This window comes from Vicugna pacos, chromosome 30 (genome assembly GCF_048564905.1).
Source record: "Vicugna pacos chromosome 30, VicPac4, whole genome shotgun sequence".
Classification (NCBI taxonomy): domain Eukaryota; kingdom Metazoa; phylum Chordata; class Mammalia; order Artiodactyla; family Camelidae; genus Vicugna; species Vicugna pacos.
The window spans coordinates 31,422,730-31,445,911 of record NC_133016.1 but is presented as its reverse complement, the minus strand read 5'-3'; the positions used below and the strand labels follow the sequence as shown (position 1 = coordinate 31,445,911).

The 23,182-nt window shown below is 50.5% G+C and overlaps 2 long non-coding RNA genes across 2 annotated transcripts; both read left to right on the top strand.

Moving 5' to 3' along the window:
- The first annotated feature begins 5,682 nt into the window (after positions 1-5,682).
- On the top strand, positions 5,683-16,637 carry LOC140690357 (uncharacterized). The gene is made up of 11 exons (XR_012065621.1): positions 5,683-5,930; positions 6,235-6,355; positions 6,621-6,819; positions 8,412-8,528; positions 8,947-9,121; positions 9,240-9,321; positions 12,556-12,642; positions 12,977-13,136; positions 14,230-14,317; positions 16,048-16,176; positions 16,520-16,637. It is a non-coding gene; the product is annotated as an uncharacterized lncRNA (long non-coding RNA).
- A 726-nt stretch (positions 16,638-17,363) lies between these two features.
- Positions 17,364-21,112, top strand: LOC140690363 (uncharacterized). Its single transcript, XR_012065630.1, has 3 exons — positions 17,364-17,564; positions 19,333-19,442; positions 20,838-21,112. It is a non-coding gene; the product is annotated as an uncharacterized lncRNA (long non-coding RNA).
- The last annotated feature ends 2,070 nt before the right edge of the window (positions 21,113-23,182 follow it).

The window sequence follows — 23,182 nt, the reverse complement described above, 5'->3', positions numbered from 1 at the left end:
AAAGGTTCTACTCTAAACAGAAAGGAAGCAGGATGCTATAGAAATGGGAAAACCATCATTGGAAATGAAATAACGAGTTACAAGACAATAAACATGAAGATGTAAAAAAGAAAAAGTATATCAAAATACAAAAAGGTGGGAAAGGGAGACGGTAGCAAGAAAAGATAGATTTTTTTCTCTTTCTTTTTCCTTTTTCTCATTATTCTTAGGATGTGTTGGAGCCTACGTGATTATCAGTCTAAAGGAAATAGAAATGATAATGGGTTGATATACTTGAAAAACAGGGTAACCACAAATCGAAAGCATATAATAGAGGTGAAAAAAAAAAACAAAAAAGAAACAAACTCTAAATGGCTTAAAGACTTAAACATTAGACAAGACGCTAAAAAACTCTCAGAAGAAAACATAGGCAAAACATTATTTGACATATATCTCAGCAGTGTTTTCCTAGGGCAATCCACCCAAGCAACAGAAAATAAAAGCCAAAATAAACAAATGGGACCTAGTTACACCTATCAGCTATTTCAAAGCAATAGAAACCATAAGCAAAATGAAAAGACAACCTATGGAATGTGAGAAAATATTTGCAAAAGATGAGACTGAACATGGCTTAACTTGTAGACTATAAAAATAGTTCATACAACTTAATAAGAAAAAAAAAAATAAACAACCCAATCCAAAAATGGGCAGAACAACTAAACAAGCAATTCTCCAATGAAGATATACAAATGGCCAATAGGCATATGAAAAAAAGGCACAATATCGCTAATTATCTTAGAAATGCAAATCAAAACTACAATAAGTTATCATCTCACACTACTCAGAATGGCCACCATTCAAACATCCACTCACCATAGATGCTGGAGAGGCTTGGAGAAAAGGGAACCCTCCTACATTATTGCTGGGAATGTAGTTTGGTGAAGCCAATGTGGAAAACAATATGGAGATACCTCAAAAGACTAAAAAAAGACATCATTTGATCCAGCAATCCCACTCCTGGGCATATATCCAGAGGGAACCTTAATTTCAAAATATACCTGCACCCCAATGTTCACAGCAGCATTGTTTTCAATGACCAAGACATAGAAGCAACCTAAACGCCCACTGACAAATGACTGGATAAAGATGTAGTATTTAGATATAAAAGAATATTACACAGTTGTAACAAAGAAGGAAATAATGCCATTTACAGCAACATGGATGGACTTGGAGATTATCACACTAAAGTGAAATAACTCAGACAGAGAAAGACAAGTAACATATGATACCACTTATATGTGGAATTTTTAAAAAAGATACAAATAAACTTATTTACAAAACAAAAACAGACTCACAGACTTAGGAAACAAACTTAGGAGTTTGGGATTAACAATTACAAACTACTATATGTAAAACAGACAAACAGCAAGGATTCACTGTAGAACACAGGGGAAAATGTTCAGTATCTTGCAACCTATAATGGAAAAGAACCTGAAAAAGAATAGACTATGTATATGTACAACTGAATCACTATGCTGTATACCTGAAACTAACAAAACAGCTGTATATCTGAAACTAACTAAACATTGTAAATCAACCACATTTCAATTAAAAAAAAAGATAAGCTCTAAATAGCTGTATTCAAAGAAAATCTTCAAATCTTACCTCCTACAAAAAGTAAAATGGGAAGCTTGAGCAGGACCAAATTATACTGAATGAGAGGTTACATACCTTCTCCAGCACGTGGCCCATGGTACACATACATCGTGTTTTCCTTCAGGTAAGAATGGCCCTTACTGCCCAGGGAGCGAGTCCTGCTGGGACAAGGCCTCTGTGGCAGTGGCCTCCTCGTCACCGCTCCATCTCACCAGAAGGCCAGGGTTTTCAGAGGGGAGGGAACACAGAGCTCATACACTTCAGATATATTTCCTGAGAAAAACTGTGGAAAGACCAAATTCACCTGCAGTGCAGGAAACATGAGCACGGCCCCTAAGCAGACTGACAAACCCGAAGCAAGACGGCCCGATGTTCACATCGGAACCAGAACAAAAACCGTCTGGCCCCAGTTAAACGATCACCATCTCACCTGCAATGAACTGTTCGTACTCATTGTCAGGGATGTTTCTGTTGAGACTTGAGAGATCAAAAAAGTCAGACCAGGGAATCCGGACCTGGTGGATGTCCAGGCTCTGCTAATGGTAGAGGCGGCCCCAAGGGGGTATCACCAGCACCGACTCTTCCATTTTCAGCAGGGTCTTCAGGAGGAAGGCGATGTGGATACAGACGCCCCTACGGAGGCTGAAGCCCTCCGGAGGGTTGACATAACACAGAAGTTACCTGGCAGGGAGCAAAGGAGAGCGGGTCTTCAGAGCCAGGTCTCTGCACAGGAATCCCGGCTTAGATAGAACAGATACAATGGGAATCTCTGCACAGCACATGGCCTAGACTCAAGACACGTTCAGCAGCTTCTGGTTTGTATAGTGGAGGCACTGCCCACCGATCTCTGTGTGGCCAATTATTTCGAGTCCGGGAGCACATGCAGAAGACATCTTGGCATCTGTCTATCAACGCTAAGCACCTGACAAGTACCTGAGCACCCGTTCTCCAGGGAATCTCAAACTTCTTGGCCTAAAGACCCCTGTACACTCTTAAATACTGAGGACTTCAAAAGGCTGCTGTTTATGTGGGTTAAATCTATCAATAGTTCCTGTGTTAGAAGTTAAATAAGAACTTTAAAAAATGCTTATGAGTTCACTTAAAAATAATAACAACCTACTACATGATACCATTAATACTCTTAAGCAAAAAATAAGTATATTTTTCTAAACAAAAATCATTAATGAGAGGAATAGCAGTGATTTTAATTTCTGAGAATCTCTTTTGGACTGGTGAGAGCTTAATTCTATCTGCCTCTACATTACCTGTTTTGTGATATCACAGACTAGGTTTTCCCTGGAAAACCCCACAGGAAACTCGGGAGTGCAAGAGTGTGCAAAAGGCAGGTGACTTCCCGGCGTTCCTACGAAAATAGTCTTGCATCTCAGGGGCCTCGGACTCACTTTGATAACTGCTGCCCTACCCTAGGCGAGACTCTCCTACACAAGAGCCAGGCAAGTGTCCTGGCTTCTTTAATGAGTTACCGCAGCAACACCCCTCCCTTCTCTGTGTTAATGTTTCCCACAACCTCCATTACTGCAGATGAGGATGTAATCCTCAACTGAGGCCTCTAATCCCAGAAGACTACCAACCTTGAAAGGGAGGGCCCATCTACCATCTCTACACCCCGCACAGTCTATTTTGAGTCAAGCCCTAGATAACTGCTAATTGACACTGACCCTTGTCTTATTCCTGAGTTTTAGCGAAGGAGCCAACATCTGGATGGAACTGAAATTTCCCTGCTGATATACAAGGCTGATAAACCACCCTATTCCAACATCTGATTCTGGGGCTCTTCAAAACGCGGGTAAGGCCCCGCTTCATAAAAGACGGGTCCTCCACCTGCCCTTCCCAGGGGTTCTGGGAGGCCGCGGCCACGCAGGGCTACCCGGACTCGCGGTCCAAGCCCCAGAGCCCGAGGGGGAGGAAAGCCGGAGGCTGTGCCCCAGCCCTGTCCCCTCCGCCCCAACCCGCTCCCCGGCACCACAGCCCTCCCCGGCCGCCACACCAACCCGGATCCCACCCTGGTCCATGTCCACTGGCCCCGCCAACGGCGCTGCCGTACGTTTACCGTCTGTGAGACGCCGCCCCAGAAAGGATGTCGGCCGCCGACTGACGCGGCCAGAACTAGTGGCCCGGCCAAGCAAGCCGCCATTCCCAGCAGCAAACACCGCCATGGTCCCGGGCAGCTGCACACTTCCGGAGCTCGCTGCCTGCCCCAGAAGCGCACGCCAGCCCGCGAGGAGCGCGGCGTCTGTATCCATGGCAACGCAGCTGGGCCCTCCCCTAGCGCTTGCGTCTGCGTCCTCCCGAGGCTAGACGTGCGAGAGCAGAACTTTCGGAGCCAATGGGAGCAAGGGCGCGGCCAGGACGGGGGTGGGGGGAGGCTTATGGGGCAGCTGGGTGGGGCCGGGGCGGGCGGGGCCGCGCGGAGGTCCTCAGCTGCAGGTGGCACCGGCCGGAGGCTGGGGCAATGCTGCCAACAGTGGGCGGGGCGGCGGGGCGGCGGGGTGGGGGCACCCTCACCTGTCTGTGTGCGGGGCTCAGCCTGGGCTCCGCGGCCTCCGCTTGCACCGGAAGTGGACCCAGGCTACCGGTGGGCAAGATAGAGGACTGAGCCCAGGCAGGCACGGCTGGCCAGGTAGGGCACCTGAAGTGCAGATCCGCCAGGCCGGCTGCCGGCCTTGAATACGCGCTGCTAGGCAGTTTCCAAGAAGACGGGATCTGTCCCAAGAGGGGAGGTAGGGCAGGGTGCCAGATGCCTGGTTGGGTGCGGTCTTACAGGAGAGCCACGTTGAGAGGGTGCAGAGCAGCCCCTGTGTTGGCGGGGCTAGGAATTTGGGGTATAGGGTGGGGATGATGTGTACCATTCCCTGTGGTCTCCCAAAGAACTCGCACCCCCAAGCAAAGGACCCTGCTCCCTCCACCCTACACTGCATCCCCTGCCTTCCCCAGCACCACCGCCCCTGCCCCCGGAGTGTCCCATGACCTCTCCCCACACCAGGCACCGTCCCTGTTACAGGTACTTATCTCCTGGTGGTTCCAGCCCAAGGGTGGGGGCTGTATCTGACCAGTTAGGATGCCTGGAGCCTTTGTATGAAACCTCAGACTATAATGCAGGCGTGCACAGAGGCCCCTCAAACAGGATTCCCTGCATTCCCTCCCCACCACGCACCCACAGCGCAGCTGCCACACCAGGCCAAGCCTGCTGGAGGACCGCTGTTCCCTCTCCACCTGTCCCTGATCAAGAGTGCACCGCCCACACTGCTGGGTATTTAGTGGGCCTTAGAAGAGCAGCTGGTATTTTCATGGACAAATATTTGCTCTTTTGGGAAGAGTTGAGTGCAAAGGGATGTAGGGTATGCCTTTTCTGTTGTCCTGGAACTGGTGACTAGGATGCAAACTTAAGTCAAAGCAGTTTTTAGAGAGAGCCGCAATATATCTTACCCAAAGATCACTGTTCCCCTACAAAGGCAACACCACCTGGCGGGTGGGGTCCTGGTCCCTCTTTCTGGAGGTTGGGCTTTGCACCCTCCAGCTGGGACAGAGCCCGAAACAGCTCTGAACACGCTCCAACAGGCTTTCCCAGCACAAACTGCCTTTATTTTGAATCTGGCTGAAGGAAGCAGCTGAGAAATCTGGGTAAATCTTCCTGGGTGTAACCATGCCTTTTGTGCTGAATGAAAGAGCGGCTCTCCACATGCTAACAGCTTAGAACTGAATGTGTGTCGAAGCCTTCATGCATGTAGCATGTTGGGAACAGCGTTTCATGGTGAGGGGAACTCTATAACTTACATGTGTATGGGGAAGCCCTCACTCCAACAGGGTTTTCCTGCACAAACTGCCTTTATTTCGAAATTGGCTCTTGCTGAGAAATCTTGGTAAGTGTTCTTAAGTGTAGCCATGCCCATTATGCAGGATGAAAGAGCGGCTCTACACTTTTTCACATCTCAGAAATGAATGTGTGTTGAAGCCGTCATTCATGTAGCGTGTTGGGAACACAGAATTTAGTGGTGAGAACTATGTAAATTACATGTCTATGATGAAGCACTCTCTCGAGCCGGGTATTCCAGTGCATACTGCCTTTATTTCGAAACTGGCTTCTCAGAAGCCTGTGGTCTCCACTGCAGGTCTGTCTCCAAACCCAGGGCCAGCATGGTAACTCTGCTCCCCCTGTCTATTCTGGAAGTTCTAGGTGTCCTCCATGGCCCTTCCACCATTATGTTTTTGGAAAACCCCGCAGATGGAATGGGCCTGAGAACAGGAGAGCTGGATGCCAGAAGCCACTGCCCAGTGTGAGGCTCCTGGGAGGGGCATCTCCTCTCCGTGGGCTCTGATCTAACCTCCCCTCTCCCCCACCCCCACCCCTCTCCTCCTGCATTTCCTGATTGATCCCTGGATAATGGTCCATACCAGGAATGACCTGGGAGAGGTTTTATGAGTCTTTAAGTGGAAAAAAAAAAGAAATCTTTAGACAAGTTACTGAAAGTAACTTCCAGCTTTACCGGGAAAGACCTCATTCCAATGTTTAAGGCTAGTTGACAGGGTGTCAAATTGCTTAACCACTCACATCTGAGCAAGTGCTACCTCTCTCTCCAGCTCCCCGCAGCATCCACCTGTGGCAACTTGGCCAAAAGAAGGCAAGAAAGCTCTTTCCCCTCGCCAGCACCAGCGTGGCTTTGGAGTCAGTGGAGGCTGAGAGAAAGAGCCCCGCCCTGAGGTTTGAGGGGCCTCCAGCCACAGCCAGAGGAGCGGGGGTTTTCAGAGTGGCCCAGCAGGGAAACCAGGCAAGGCCACCTGGCCCAAGTCTTCCCTGCCCAGAGAGCCCCATGAACTGCTTTGGGCCACACTCCCCGTTTGGGCCCCCTGCAAAAAGTTACCATGGGAGCCACACCTGAGAAGGCAGAAGGACAGCCCTTTAGCCTGGGGTCTCAGCAGGTGTGTCCTGTGAGACCTGTGGCCACATAAGTTACTTGTCTCTCCAGGTCACTGAAGGGACTGTGCTGGGCATCTTGGTGGTCAGGGACATGGGAACACCTCTAAACTCTGAAGAAGGACAGAGAGACTCTTCCTGGAAGCAAGGATTCCAGGGAGACACCTTGCCCAGAACTGGGGGACTGTGTCCTGAGTAGACCCCTGGGAGGCAATGTGGGGCTGTGGGGTCCTCTTCTGAGAAGGGAGCAGGTGAGTTTTCCGGGGGTGGGGTCCTGCTTTGTCCAGACATGTCCTTGTGTAAGACTCATTTACAAACACCTCCAAGTCCACCTAGGGGTGGCCCCAGAATTGGGGGTAGAGGAGGAGAGTGAAGGGTGCAGACTTAGGGCCCCCTGAGCCACCCAGGGAGCCAAGGGTCAGTGGGAACATCTTGGGAGTCTAGTGCAGGGGTGGAGGACGAGCACTAAGAACATGCCAAGTCATGCAATAAAGTGACCCATGACCACGAGACACAGGTGGCCGTACACCAAAAGAGGCAGATAGAAATTTAGACCCAGGATCTGAGAACCTTGAGAGGGGCTGGAGGGTCCCAGGAACCCTCAGGAACAGCTCTTCTAGGGGCACAGACATCCCAATACACACATTTCTCATGGAAGATTTTCGGGGTGCAGAGTGAGTTACCAGGATCCTGAACTTAGTATGGAATCCCACCCCCTTGTTCATCACGGTACCTGGCAATAAATTGCTGTCATTTGTCCCTGGACATGCACAGGGGAGCTGACTGCTGTGGGGGTCACTGCAGGACTAGAATCTTCTGGTGTCTGCTCTGTGACCACAGAAACCCAGGGGGATTTCTCAACGGGAGAACCTGGAGACCATGCCTGCAAGGACCACCCTCATGGGATGGCCAAGGAGCTCGTGGTACCCAGGTCACCAAGTGACGAAGTTGTGAGGTTGCCTGGGGTATCCTGGGGGCATGTAGATTTCTGAGGTCAGCACGTGGGCCCAGCACTGCTGGATGGTCTGCACAAAGAGGGCCCTGACCTCCTGATGATGGCTCTTAACACCTGCAGGGAAACTGCTCCCAGGGCTCCTGGAGGTCCATATTGAGAGTGTCCTGCCAGCCTTGTGGGGTCACCTTCCCCTGATGCAGAAGCAGACCTCTCTCCCTTGAGGCCCAGGGGACACCTGGCTCAGGTGCCACCTGTGTGCCCTGGACACGCAGAGCCCCAGAGCTCTGGCACAGCCTGGGGTGTGGTGGTGTCCGGGCAAGAAAGGCCCTGGGAAGGGGGTCATTCAAGGGCAGAGGCCACTCTGCAGGGATGCTGGACCTGGCAGCAATGCACTGCTTCAGTACTCCCTTGGGTTGGGTCTCCAACCTGTGGGATGGAAGGGCCACTCCTTCCTGCGGTGCAGTCGGGGGAACTAGATCCATCGTCAAGGTCAGCCCTGAAAATGGAGGCTGCACTACCTCCATTCCTGGAAAGAAAATCAGTCCCCTCCAGTCCAGGTGATTCAGAAAGTCATTCAGCAATGTTCGGGGCCTCCACTTTAGGCTTTGAATTAGAGCTGAGCGGCTTAGGAGGCCAGATCCCTGTCCGTGGCTCCAGGAGCAGGCTTTCTGCTGGGGGACAGGATCCTCACAAACACCTGTGTCTTTGTGGGACACTCCCCTCTGACAAGCTGGGAGGCAGGGTGCAGTTGTGGGAAATCGTGTTTACATGAGCAGAGGGCCACCATGTGGTGGGGGCACAGGAGACTGTGAGAATGAGTCCCACAGCCTTTCTGGAATCAAAAAACTGGCAAATGTGAAAAAGTGCATAATTTGTTTTATTGAACAGGCTGCTTATGTACGTTTGGAGGACCAGGTTCAAGGACTCAGCATCCCTCCAGGACAATAGCCTCAAGAGAAGAACAGACAGAGCAGGAGGAGATCTGGGGTTTCTCCCAGGAATGAGGTGGAACAGGGATTTCTGCAGATTTGCAAGGAGTCCCCGACCACTGAGCATGGGGTTACAGCCCCACGAGCCCCTGTCATGTTTGGCTTGGGCTCTGGTTCTGGCCTGCTCATGTATTCTTCCAGCAGAGTTCCAGAAACTCAGAGGGTGGAATTAGAGGGGCTGCGTTTGGAACCTAGTGAGGAGTTGGAGGGTCCTTTATATTGAGTCCCTTCATCCTAATCACCGTAGCTGAAGCCCAACACCCCCCAGGCCCCCATGGTTGCCGTGGAGGGAGAACAAGCCTGGCAGGCGACCTAGGGGTCCCACTACTGTGTCCTTCCCTTGTCTTCGTTCCCTTTCACCCCGGAAGGTGTGATTGTCTCGTGTCATGGTGGCCTCCACAATGTCCCTCCCAGTAATCTCTCTTCTCCATCAGGTGGGGTTCCCAACCCCGCTCAGCCTTCTCTGCATGGATGCTGAAGGACCAGGCCCACCTGAAGTTCTGAGCTCGAGCAGTAAGGTGGAAACAAAGAAACCAATGGAAAAAAGAAGCAAGTGATTGTGGCAAAGCTCCCCACCACAGAGAAGCTGCCCTGAGTGGAAGGGAGAGTGTGGGCATGCCCGTTTGTTTCCTATCTCCCAGTGCTCTTAGCTTTCTTATTGCCTACCTGCATGGTTACAACAAAATGATCTGCAAAACTGAAAATATTTACTCTCTCGCTTTTACAGAAAAGGCTGGCCAGCCTCTGGTCCGGTACCAGGCAAGAGATTGGAGTTCCTTTCCAGTTTGGAAACATCTTGGCAGGCCCAGGTTTGCAAAGGTCTTTAAGAGTAGTTACGGAGTTTTGCTTTTAAACTTTTTTACGGCTGTATATACTTGTGAGATGTGGTTGTGATGTATAATTCTGAGTCGGGATTTTCTCAAACTGTTTCTCACTTCTTATACCAGACATTCCTAAATTCCAAGTGGAACTGCATATTAAGGAAGCCATGGAATTTAGCAAAAGGATACAGATCTCATTTCCTTTTAAGCATCGGTGTACCTCCATCATGGCAGTATTTGTTATGTGTTATTGATAGGGGAACTAAGTAGTAAACAGATTAATAGAAAATAGGGGATTTTAGGTACACAGGTTCATCTTTTCAACATTGTTTGTAATATTTGCAGTTTAAGATGACCATTCCTGAGAAACAGGCAGCCTCTTAGAATGAAATAGCATTTCCTCTGAACCATAATTAATTTTTATTTTGTAGACAGCAGGAAGGGTAATAACACGTCACACATTTGGGGACGTCAAAGAGAAAATGTAACTTTCTGGGAGTGCACTCCCCCGCCTCCCCCTGCCCTTTTTACTGTCCCATTCTCCCTGGAAGGCTCTTTCTTATCTTCTGCTCATGGCTCCAGTAACTCTTTCTTCCTCCTTGTTCCTCAGCTGGTAAGGTTAGTTTTCTACTTTGAACAAGCAAACAAGCCAACAGAAGAGAAATTTCACAAGCAACTCCCAGCACATCCGCTCGCCTTCTGATGTCTGTGACCTCACTCTCGGTGCCCCACCGCTTATTAAAAGTGGCATCGAAAGCCAGTTCCTCCAAAAGTCCCCGAGGCCCCATCCCTCCCATCTTCTCTGGGTTGTCACTCCCAAAACCATCCTCTCTTTCACTGCCTCATCTATTTTGTTCTCCTGCTAGTTGGCACCATCCGTATATAAACGTCCATCCTCTTAAACCAACAGCACTCCTTGACCCTAATTCACCCCCACCAATTGCCACCCTGTGTCTTTGCAGCAAATCTTTAAGGAGTTGTTTAAACTCACTGTCTGCATCTTCTCTTGAGCCATCCCCTTTTACACCCATTCTGGCTTTTCGCCTGATCCCTCGCTCTATGGAAACTGCCCTGTCAAGGCCATCAGTGACCCCATGTTGCTAAATATAGTGGTCAATTTTGACTCCTCATCATGCTTGGCCCCTCGGCAGCATTTGACCCAGCTCTTCCATCCCTCCTACCCCGTGTTCCTGCTTCACTCAACCTCCAGCCCATCTCTCTGTCTGTTTCTGCTTTTGGCCTGCTGGCTGGTCCTTTGCCAATGTCTCCTGTTTTTTCCAAACATATACTGTGGGTGTTCCCCAGGGTGGGTTCCTGGGCCTCTCCTCTCTCTCTCTGCTATTCCTTTGGTGGAAGCAACCCAGCCTTGGAAATTGGCATGCCATCAATTTCTCGATTTCTCCAAAATTCCCTGATTTCCCCTTTCCATCTGAGCCTTTATCCCTGAGACTCACATCACATTCTTTTCCTTTCATTCATCTTGCTTTCACATTCATACATATGTTCTACTATGAAATTACTTTTCCAAATTTTGAATCAGTACATATATATCATGTAAAATGCTCAAATATGTATTATTTCCACTAAGATGCTAATTCTACCTTAGAACATTTCTGCACTTCTGTATTTATGTGAATAAAGCGAATAGTATTTCTACAAGCCTCATAGTTAAACACTGTTAGTTTGGGGCTATTATGTAACATGAAATAATGGTACATCAACATAGTCGTTTTTCATTTATTTTTATGTAACACCGAGATGAGGTTTTTGCCCTGAAGACTGGTTTTATTGAAATTTTACCTACGTTACGGACAGTCAGTTTATGTGAAAGCCCTCATTTCTCCCCTTTTCGATATATGCTCCATTTGGCTATATATAACATATAACTTGGCATGAAACAAAATTCCCAAATCATTCACATAATACAATTAATATGTTTAATTATATTTTTCAAATGTTAAAAAGAAAAAGAAAACAGATTCCTCTACCTATTAGGCACTTCTGTGGCAATATGTAACACACCCCTTAACCATGACATTGAAGAACTGAGCTGATACCAGCCCCTTTCCACCTGCTCAGCCCCACCTTTTCCCATCCCCTTTCCCATCCGGAGAGGACATCCCTCCCATTTTCCAGGCCCAGATGTTGGAACCATGTCCTTTCTCTCTCTTTCTTTTACACTCACAGACAGCAAATCCAGCTTGTTAGAAAATTCTGGATATTCTGTCTTAATTAAATACCTGCTCTCTGCTCCCCGCCCTCCTAAGAGCCACCTTCAGCCTTTCCTGGATACCAATAGCCTTCTGTTTCCATCTTTGCTTTCCTACAATCTCTCATCCACACAGAGTCAGAGGGAGCCTGTAAAAACATACATTGGGGGTGGTGGGTGTTGCTCAGTGGTAGGGCGCATGCTTAGCATGCTTGAGATCCTGGGTTCAATCACCAGCACATTCATTAAAATAAATAAATTACTTCCCCCCAAAAAACACAAACACAGAAGCATAAGTTGGACTACATCACCCCTCCCCTCAAAACTCACTAAACGGGTCACCATGTCATTAGGAGCCAAAGTCATCACAAAGGCCTCAGGACCCGGCGTGCTCTGCCTCTCTGCCCACACTCTCCCCCTCACTCTGGGGGCCTCTGGCTCCGGCTCTTCCTTCTTCCTCCGGATCTATTCTGCTTCAAGTTCATTACTCCGTGAGATCTGCCAGGATTGCCTTATTCTCTCCTGCCTGCCTCCCACCCCACCGCCATCACCCGAGTTTGCTCATATCACTCTTTTTTAAAAATTTATCCAAACTCTTGCTACCCCAACATGCTGCCTGTTTCCTCTGCTAAAATTCTGAGCCCCCAGTGATGGGGAGTCATGTCTATTTTGTTGACTGATAAAGCCCGAGAGCCTTGGGAACGGTCTAGTTAGGAGATTCCCGTATGTAGTAGGAGCTTATACACATTTGCTGAATGAATGTAGATGCCCTGGTCCAATCCGATGGAGCACTTCTGTGACGTGCTCAAAGAATAACTCTCCTTTCCACCTGAGAGGGGGTGACAACTTCCCTGCTGATTAAAGGCAAGAATTTTTTGCTTTATGCTGTTAACCTTAGGCGGGGAGACTGGGGGATCTTCATATATATTTTTAAATTTGGTTCACTCTGCAGTTGGTCTTTGGTCTCTGTATAATTTTGAGAAACTCTTTATGAGTGATCATTCTTTGATCAGATTGAACAGGTTCCAGGGGGAAGGACCAAGCCTGTCCCATCAGCCATTCTATGTGTCTTGTCCTGGGACCCAGTGGATGCTCAGCATGTAAGTGAACCGACAGGAGTGAGTGAAGAGATGGGAGCATCTCATTATTGTGGCGGATCTCTGTCCAATGCCTTGAGATTTGGGGAAGGGTTTACGAGTGCAGAAGGGAGAGCTCAGGTCCTCTGTGCTTTTCCTGAGTGCCCTGGCCTTACCCATTCCCCCAGCCCCCTCTGGGCAGCCAAGCCAAGGAGCTGGGCCACCAGGGGTTGTGCTGATCAATAATCCACCTTCACCCCAATTCCGGGGGTAGGTACACATGGTTGTAGACACTGGAGTCAGGTCCTTGGAGGAATTCCTCACCGAACTATGTTTTGGACCTTTTATTTTTCTCTAGAACCTCCAGCTGAAGAAGATTGTTTTAGACACATGAAAGTTGAGGACACCTTCTGTCCCCTCACAACCCAGGTGGGGCTGGGAGTCTGCTGTTTCTATAGCCGGTGGGCTCGTGTTGATTTGGGCATCCCTGTGCCTGAATTCCTGCAGTACACTCGGTGGTAAGGTTGGGGGTGCCTGGCAGGGAGGGAAGCGGGTTGGGAGACTGTAGAGCTGGGCTGATGTTAACCTGGGGTGAGCGGGAGCTTGCTGATGCATGGCATCTCGGGGCAGGGAACTCTCCACACTCAAGAGGGGTTCCCACTCCCGCAGGGTCCCTTTGATCAGGGTGCTGGGCTGTCAGGGGACCACAGGGGTCCCAGTGAGGATTAGGGTGCCTTCAGGCAATGGGAAGTGTGGGGTCCAGTGGCAATTGAATTAACTCTGCACCCAAACCCAGCCCCCACCTCTTTCAGCCTGTTTCCTAATCTGCAAAACTGGAATGTTATTAAACATCTCACGGGGTCATTGATGGGCTGGGACAGACTAGACAGTCAGGAGCTGGAATTCCTCTGTCCCCTGATTGTTTGCCTTCTTTCTGACTATTTGCTCTCACAAGGTCAGTCTCTCTGTCTCTCGCTCTTTCACTTCTAAGTGTCTCTCATGCTCTGGTTTCATTTGATTTCCAACCACCGCCCCTCCCCTCCGCCAAACTCCAGATGAGTGAACTTGATTTCTATGTGTCAGTTCCAAATTCCCAGGAAAGATGCTCTGTCACCTCTGGATCTGCTGTCCAACCCATGAGTTGTGGCCAGAGGAGCGAGTCCTTCTGGGACCAGCAGAGGGTCTCTGCCGAGCCCCCAGCCACCACTGTGGGAGCACATAGCTCTCCGTGGAGGAAGTACTGGCTGTGACCTTGTGTCACTAAGTGTGAATTTATGTCTTCTCTTGAACCACCTTCATCCTCCTAAACAAAGATGAAAATTAAACACTCCCGGGATTTCTGTCATGGAACACTCAGGTTGGGGGCTAATGGGGCTGGAATTTCTGCTGTATTTAAGGGGCTACACTGAATCCCCAACGAGAGCCTACAAAGGGAACAGCACCGGCCCCACCCAGCACTTAGGGCGCTGAGTCTGCGTGACGGTGAGCCAGGCTTCTGACCACAGCTCAGGGGTCTGGTCTGACCAATTAGCCTTTGAAACCAACCAGCTTTGGATTCCTCAATCCCACCCTGAGGTTTTACCTGAACCATCAGCTTCTGTATCTCTGAAGACAGATGCTGAGGACCCTTCACGTAAGCCGTTCGCACAGCCCTGTTCAGGCCTTTGTGCTGCACGGTCTGCCCGGCGAGCTGACCGAGGTTGGTATTTTACTGATGTTAGAAGTAGTCTGGTTTCCCGATGTACTGTTTCACTGAACAAGCAACAGAAGCCACTTCTCGCTGATAAAAGCAGAAAAGGGACATAATGAAAAGATACTGGGAGGGTGTGTGGAGTGGCCAGGACCGGAGCCAACCCAGGAGCTGTAGGAGGTGTTAGGGAGCCCCAGGCACCAGGCTGGGAGGGGTGCTACCGGACCCCCTGCCACCCCAGAAGGGACCCCCCTCCACCCGACCCTCCACCTCACTCACTGCAGGTTCATGTCCCGGCAGGGCCAGGTCACACTGAAGCCACCAGCACACACCTCAGTTGGGGAGCTGGCCCCGTCTGAGCTGCGGGCGTGCCTGGTGTGGGGAGAGGCCCAGTTAGAGGAAGGCAGTTCCCCTACTGTTCCGAGTTAAGGTGCAAGTCAGTGCCCATCACTCAGGAGAGCCAGGCTGGACGGACCTCATTGTGGTGACTAGGCTGTCTGAGTTCACTTATTACTTTCTACGTTTGAAGGCCCTGGAGGGAGAAAAAGTGAAGGTTCTAGTACTTATTTTGTGTTTCCCACGTACCAGGTGTGGTAAACAAGCCACTTCAGACAAGGCCCGGAGCAACCACGTAAATAGGCCACGGAGCAAGTCGTGCAGTCAGGCCTCTGTGGTCCCGAAACCCGTGTCCCCATCGGCTCCATAGTTACCAGTGGAAACTAGGGGGATTTATGGGACTGTGTGCTCCTGTGAGGGCTGGGATATGTGTGTTTAAGTCCACATCTTCAGAAACTCGGCTAGAACCACAGCCACTGATTGCACGGTGGCAGAGGAAGGGAGGATTCCAGCCTCTGGTCCAGCTCGTGTGGAGCTCAGAAGTTCTTCCTCCTGTCCTGAAAATAACACCAAATCTGAGGGAGCTGCAAACCCACTGCTCTTCTTAGATCCCAGAAGACTGAGGGGGAAAGCTGCTTCCAACCCAGAGAGGTTGCAAAGGGAACAGCGGGCAGGCTTGGAGAGTCACAGCTCCCAAGGCAGAATCTGCTTTTGTAAGAACCCCGGGGCTAGGCAGATTTAACAGGTCCCTGAGGCCAGCAGGAGGCTCAGTGTGGGGAAATCAGAGTGTGACAACTCCAGGGGGCCAGTCAGAGGGGCCCCATGCTCTTTTTCATGTATTTTACATCCAGGACCGTGTCCTGTTCTCAGAATGAAGGTCAGAGGATAACTCCTCATGCTTCCTGCCTGGAGAGGAGAAAATAACTGTATTGAAATACACCCAGAACATTCTGTTTCATTGGGGGAAGTTGTTTTTTGTTTGTTTTTTTAATGAGAAATTATTTTACCAGAGCCTAACCAACCTGGGAGAAGGGAAATCCCTTCTGTGTCACCCAAATTGGGGTGGGGGGAAAGAGACACACTTGTGGAGGTCACAGCTCAGGGCACAGGCTCAATGAGAACTAATCACAGGACTGCAGATGCCCTGCTCTGTCCCGCTCCCCCAACACCTTACCTCCATGTCAGTAGGGCCCGTGTGTAATAACAGGAATAATACTAACAGAAGTAAATGTCTCAGGAGTGTCTAGGGAAAACCCAAAGACAGCGGGGAGATGAAAACAAGGACACACAGGCTGTTTTAGCCTCTCACACCAATAGCTGTAGCAAACTACACACAGCCCAGCCCCAGTAGATAAACAGACAACCTCACAGAAGAAATTATTTATTTTGGTTCTCTTACCCAGTGCATTCCATGGTGCATCCTCGCCTAGAATTGAGTGGAAGCAAGTCCATCTCAGAAGGGACATAACTGAAGAGGGATGGCTTCCCAGACTCTGAGGGGCAGAGAGAGCACCAGCCTGGGTTAGAGAAAGGTGAGGGGTGGGGTAGGGTGTGGGCTGCCTTCTTCCCCATATAAGGAACCTTCCTGAGGCCAGCACAGTAGGAGGGAGGGCCATGGGGTGGAAGCAGCCAGACTTCATCCTGAGAACTGTTAGGATGCCTCAAAGGGACCATTCAGGTGCCCAAACTGGGCCCTGATTGAGGGAGCCAGTCGGTCTGCCTCAGAGCCCAGGACTGAGGTGGGCTCACAGCAGGCCGGTATTACTTGGCCGGATCCATTTCACTTCTCCGAAGCCCTGTGTAAAACATGAAGCGTGGACGGCCTGGTGAGCACAGCTCTGCCCTCAAGACCGGTTTCAACTCCTCTCTTCCCAGAGAACAGCATCTCTGAACCCATCCTGGGTGACCTCACAGAGATCACCCTAGTGGCCCAGGCTAGTGACCGGGAACATGTACCTTCCTGCAGGCAACCCCTGACGTCCACTGATGCATCATATACTGGCAAAGAGTGAGTCACTGTGCATTGGTCTAACAGCAGAGACTCTGCCAAAGGCCCAAGAGGTGGTGTGTGGGACATGCAGGGGTGCAGGAGTGTAAGCAGTGCAAAAGTGTAACTGGTGACAGGGGTGCAGGGGCTGTGGAGGGCGCAGGCATTTCAGGGGATGTGGGGGTGGAGGGATGCAGAATTGCAGAGAGTAGCAGGGGTGCAGAGGTGCAGGGAGTGTAGGGATGCAGGGAGGTGCTCAGGGACCTGGCCAGGATAAGAAGGCAAGTGCACATCCTTGCAGTCAGCCTGACCCCGGTAGGCTATTGCAATGCTTTTGGGCTGCGGCGGCGGCGGTGGCGGTTGGGAGGCTGCCCGGGCAAGCCGATCGATTTCTTCTCTTCCCTGCAGCCTGGCCTGGGGTGGGGCTTGGCCTCCGGAGGTTCGCCAGATGTTGCACTCCAGGTAAGCTTGCTCCTGGTAGGTGGGGCGGTTAGGTCAGAAGGCAGTGGCAGCGGCAGAGGGGCGGAGCGGGTCTACCCCTGGTGAACGGGTGGAATAGCTGCCTTGTCCCGGCTGCTGGGCCTGGGAGCGGCCTCTTCTTCCCCAGGTCGCCGGACACTCCTGTCCCACTCAGCTTGCTGAGTGCGGAGTGGGGGCGGGGCCGTTAAGTTGCGGGACCCACGGGGGGAGGGAGGCTGCCGCGGGGGAGCCGATCAATTCGCTCCGCTCTCCCCAGAGGCGGAGCCAGGGGCGGCTTCTGCTGTCCTAGAGGTGGGACGCGGGTCTCCAGATGAGCTTGCTCCTGGGAGGCGGCGGCGGAGGCGGCAGGGGCAGGGGATGTGTTCCAGGGAGTTGCTCCATTTCTTCTCTCCCCCACGGCCTGGCTTGGGGGCGACGTCTGCCGCCGGAGATTTGCCTCAGGTCCGACTCCAGGTGAGCTTGCTCCTGGGAGATGGGTGCGGTGCGGTCAGGGGGCTGGTAAGGTGGTGGCTGCAGGCATAGGGAGGCTGCCCCGGAGGAGACTGTGGATTAGCTCCATGTCTGCACCGCGCGGCCTGAAGGCGGCCTCTGCTGCTCCAGGTCCCGGGACACCCCTGTCCCACTTTGCCTGCTGGGGGCGGGAGGCAGGGTAGTCAGGGTGCAGGGGTGGCGGTGGTCGGGGGCCTGCAGCGGGGGAGCGGACCATTTGCTCCCATCTTCCCCGCGTCTTTTCCTGGGGGCGGTCGCTGTTGCCCTGTGTTATGAGACGCGTGTATCCTAGTCGGCCTGACCCCGGGAGTTGGACTTGGTACTTTGGGGGTGGTGGCAGCAGCGGCAGGTTTTCCCATGGAACTTGTCCATTTGCTCCCACTTCCCCCCATGGTTTGCCCTGGGGGCGGTCCCTGTTGTCCCAATTTCGTCGGACGTCCATCTCCAGGTCAGCCTGCTCCCTAGAGGAGGCCACTGTGAGGTCATGGGCAAGAGTGGTGGCTGCTGCGGGGGTAGGGGCTGCCTTGGGGAGCTGGTGGATTGGCTCCCGTCTCCCCGATGGCCTGGTGTGGGAGTGGCCTCTCCTGCCCCAGGTCACCAGACGCACCTGTCCCACTCAGCCTGCTGGGGGAGGGGCGCCCTGGGCGGTGCCTTTAAGGTGCGGGGGTGGCGATGGCGGGGGTAGAAGACCTGCAGCGCGGAGCCTGTCAATTTGCTCTCCTCTTCCCCGTGACCAATCCTGGGGGCGTCCTCTGCTGCCCAAGAAGCCGGATGCCCGTCTCCAGGTCAGCTTGCTCCTGGGAGACGGGCCCGATGTGGTCGAGGGGCAGAGGCAGTTGCGACGGCCGGCTGCCCCGCCTAATGGGGCCACTTCTTCTCCTCTCCCCTGACCTGGCCTGGGGACGTCCTCTCTGGCGCAAGATTCGCCTGACACCCCACACCTGGTCTGACTGCTCCTGGAAGGTGGGCGCGGTGAGATCAGGAGGTGGAGAGGACAGGGGCTGCCCCTGGAGAGCTGGAGGATAAGCTCCAATCTCTCTGCAGGCCTGACGTGGGGGCGGCCTCTGCTGCCCCTCGTTCCCAGGTCACACTTCTTCGGGTCATATTTCCCCGGGGTTGCGGTAGGGTGCGGGGGCGTCGGGGTGTTGGCGGGGGTATGGAGCCTGCCGCTCGGGAGCTGGGGGTTTAGCTCCCATCTTTTCCGCAGATTGGCCTGAGGGCAGCCTCTGTTGCTCCAGGTCGCAAAGCAATTTCTCTGACAGCTTAGCCACCGGAGGTGGGCAGGATGGGCTGAGAGGGCTGAGGCAGCCGCCAAGGCAGCGACGGAGGGGACTGTCCCTGGCCAGCTGGTCAATTTGTTCCCATCTCAACCTTTGCTGCCGCAGTTTCGCAGAACGCCCTTCTCCAGTTTATTCTTCTCCAGGGAGGTGGGCGCAGTACATGCAGCCCGAGGTCTGGGCTCTCCCTTGGGAGGGGCAGAACTCTCTTGTTCTCCTTTGTCTTTATTCTTCAGCGAAGTGGTTACTGGACGCAATTCTTAATTCTGAGAAAGTGTAGCCTGTGTTATGGAAGAGCTGCTGGACAGTGAGGTTTCTGGGTGGATTTTCACATCAGCTGATGCCCCAGGCAGGCAGGAAAGCTATTACTCAGAGCTTCTTAGTCTGGGGTTGGGGATGGCCCCGCCATCCTCACCATGCTTTTTAAAAATGTGTTACTCCCCTCTTTTTCCTAGGTGACATTTTAGGTTATTGGGTCTCAGATTGCTGACACACTCATCCCTGTTCTCAGACATCTTTTAAACTTGGGTGAAGTGATAAGTAGGGGAAGATGATTTACTGAAAGGTAAGAATACTTAAATTCGCATTAAAGCTACATTCTGTCAATCTTTCTAAAATGATTTTCCTCTGATTCTAAATCCACGACCTAGTGAATGTTGTACTCCTGTGTAAATTATTGATCTTCACATCACATTTGTTGAGTGGTCAACGAGATTTCTTAATTAGATTATTCCTGAAAGGAAAAGTTCAGGCTTTTCAGAATTCCTTGTCTGATGTCACCCAGGCAGTCACAGTAGAAGACAGAGCTGATATAAAAATCCCTCAGCTGCCTGAACTGCAAAGCTTCTGGGATTACTGATCCCTGAAATGCAGGTGACTCTTGATGATAATCTGGGGGATGGTTTAAATGATCAGATTCTTCCAGTCCTATAAATGGGTTCCGTGGCCCCAGCCCCGGGAGAACTGGACATAAGGGCCATATCGTGTGTGGTGGGATGGGAAGGCAAGGTGTAAGAGCTGGAATCACTGAGATTCCACACTCGCTAAACACAGTCTCCAGAGCCTAATTGTTGTCAGGTTCTGTTCTGGATTTGAGAGTGTGTTCATACATGATTCTTGCCCTTCTGGAGTCACTGCCTGGGTGGAAGTAACCTTTACATAGATCTGTGGAGGATGACATTTAAGTAGATGGGCTGTTATGGTTCTCAATGTGCCCAGGCTTGTTCTTCCAGGCACTCGTGGGACTAACGCGAGTCATGTTATTCACTCATTCACTGATTTATTACCCTTGAATTGATCACTCGTCCCACAGTAAGTGAAACAAGGTAACAGGAAGCTGAGTTTTGTCCCCTCTCCTATCACTGATTGTTTTTCAGTCGGGCGCCCTGCGTATGCATTGTGAAACGGTGGTATTTCGTGCCCAATGGGGCAGCACTGTCAGTTCTGAGAATCAGGGGAGACACATGGGTAGGACAGCACCCTGACACACATGGCACCCCCCATCCCGTGAGACAGAATTGTCGATGCTCAGGTGACCCGATGTAGACTGCGGTGCTAAACCTGAGCATGTTTAGTTATCCTGGTGGCTATGAAAATACAGACTACCAGTCGCTACCTCTGGAGACTCTGAGGGTGTGCACCCCAGGATTCTGCATTTTAAGAAGCACTTTAACGAATCCTGATGAAGAGATCTGAGTGTCCCACGGAGAAACACTGGTGTGCGAGGCACCAATATTGAGGATTCTCAGGGAACGATGTCTTTTTAGGATGGTCCATGGGCCCTCACTTTAGACTTTTGCCTTGGGTTTAATTGTATGTGTTCAGAAGTGATGTCTTTCAATTCCAGTGCATGTCAGCATGCTCTGTGCAGGGATTTACTCTCAGTAGATGGCAAAAACTATGATTCTTCAGGTCACCGAGCTACACTGTGAATGATATTTTATTTTGGTTTTCTTTGTAGCAATGCAGAGTCTCCCGAGAAGAGATTTAGACTCAACAGCTTTGTGTCAGACTTTGGAAGACCGCTGCTGCCCAAGGTGTTCTCTGGCAGTGCAATGACGAATCTAGGTCCCTCTTTCACTGCTACATCAATGAAGTGGACCACTTGGACAAGGCCAAAGCTGGTATCCCTACCATAGCCCTTTACAGTGTTATTCGGCTCCAGGAAGCCATCAGATGCAGCAGGTGTCCAGAGGAGGAGCCGAACAGACTCATGAAATGTGACATCCCCAACTTTATCAACACGGACCAGAACTCTGCCTTTGTGGAAGATGATTTCCTGATTTTGTAACTACCGATTGTTCTAGAAAATAAGCCAGTTGCCCAGAACTCACACAAAGACTTGAATTGAGAAACGTGCTTTCTCAGGTATCTTTCTGAAGATGTGAAGTCTGTCTTTGTATGGAAGGAAGTCCCCTTTCACAAAACTGAATGTGTTTGTGTCTGAGAGAGGGAAATGGAGACAGAAAGACGAAGAAGCAGAAGAGAGCCCCCTCAGAAGAGATCTAGTTAAGGTGAGTTTTTGTGCCTTTAAAAAACATTTGGGGTTTTAGGGGGAACAAAGTATTTACACTGTCTTATTCTCCTCATTGGAAACCTTGGCCCCGTCGTCAGAGTCAGCGGCCTTGAACGGGGGTTGCACGCTGCGTTTCATCTGGCACTGCCACTTCCACGCTCTGCCTTTAGCACGTTGCTTTGCCTGTCAGGGTTGCCACCCTTTTAACTGTAAGGTGAGGAGTCTGGAGTAGATGATCCACCCCAGCTCTGCTGTTTTGCAAATTTCTGATTTCGTATTCGGATGAGTCTGGGATACACCCAGAGCAGTATAAACCAGGCCCTACCTCCTGCCTATTGCTGGGGCATCCCTCAGGTCTGTGCCTTCTACTCAACCCTTTGCTGAGCCCAGCTTTTGTCAGGAGCCCAAGTGCCTACCGGGATGGCAGGGGACTTGTCTTTCGTGGTCACGGTGGCCAAGAATTCTATTGGTGTGCTGAAACAACTCTTCTGAGATCCTCCACCCACCCCTGCTCAAACCTAATGACAGCACTACGGTTCCTTTCCTAGGAGGAGAATCAATCCATGGTGCATTTTATGACAATCCTGTCCCCAGGGATGCACGGAAGTTTATCAGCTGAGTGAGGGGAGGTGCCTCTGTGTCCCTGTATCTCTGTCTGCTGACAGTTCGCTGCCACTGGCTACTGAACAAGAAAAGTGCTATTCACCATGTTGTGTGTTTTCCAAATGTGTAGGTGATGGTCTTGTGGCTCGTGCGTGGGCTTTGATTTGGGATGGTGAAGGGCTTATAAATACCTCATCAACATGTATTCGAGGTGGCCTGGTGCCACACAGATTTGATTCATGAAGGCATCAAGCCTGCACACTGGTTTGGAAACAACTTGGTTTTGATCATTCACACTGCGTGCATGACTCGCTGCTAATCTCTGGGTGGTTTTTTCATTTCAGATTTATTCACCCCATGTCTTGCTTAAGCTGAAAAATACATTTATTTCACCAGAATATTCTCTGATTCTTTGTTTACACACATCCAGTTTTTTTAATTCCTTTAAAAATGATTCTGTGTTTATAATGCCTCCTAATTTCTATCATCTCTATGTTGCCAGTGGCCTGAGACATGCACCAGATTTGATGCCGGAACAGTTCCACCAAAAGAAATCCCTTTGCCGTAATATCTTTTGAGGAAAATATTATTCTTTAAGGCTCTAACAGTAAATCGTAGAAGAAAGCATGGAACATTTCTTGTAGTTAATACATGTTCATGCGAAAAGAAATGATATTTTCATTAAACAATGTTGATTTTAATAACTTTTACAAATGTGAACATTATTATTCATAATTTAAGTAACCAGATAAAACCACAGTTATTTATTATGAAGACTGAAAACTATTTACACGGTCTCTTAATTAGAAGTAGCTTTATTAGAAGACTGAAGGGTATTTAAAAGATGGAAAAATACCCATGATGACACCATCATTTTTATTAACTAAATATCAAGAACTGTGCAGGGATAAGATTTAACCCTCTGCAAACTGCCAAGTTAGCATGAGGTAGTTTGTGGATGCTGCCAGAGGACAGGACACTCCCCCAGGATCAGAGACAAAGGACTTCCTGCCAGCACAGCAGGCAGCCTGTGGTTCAAGTTCATATTGGTTCCTGAGTTCCTTTCCTATTGCTGTTGTAAAAAAGGACCACAGACTCAGTGGCTTAAAGCAATACACATTCATCTTCTCACTGTTCTAGGGTGCAGTAGTGCAAAGTCAATGTCAGTGGGCTAAAACCAAGGAGTG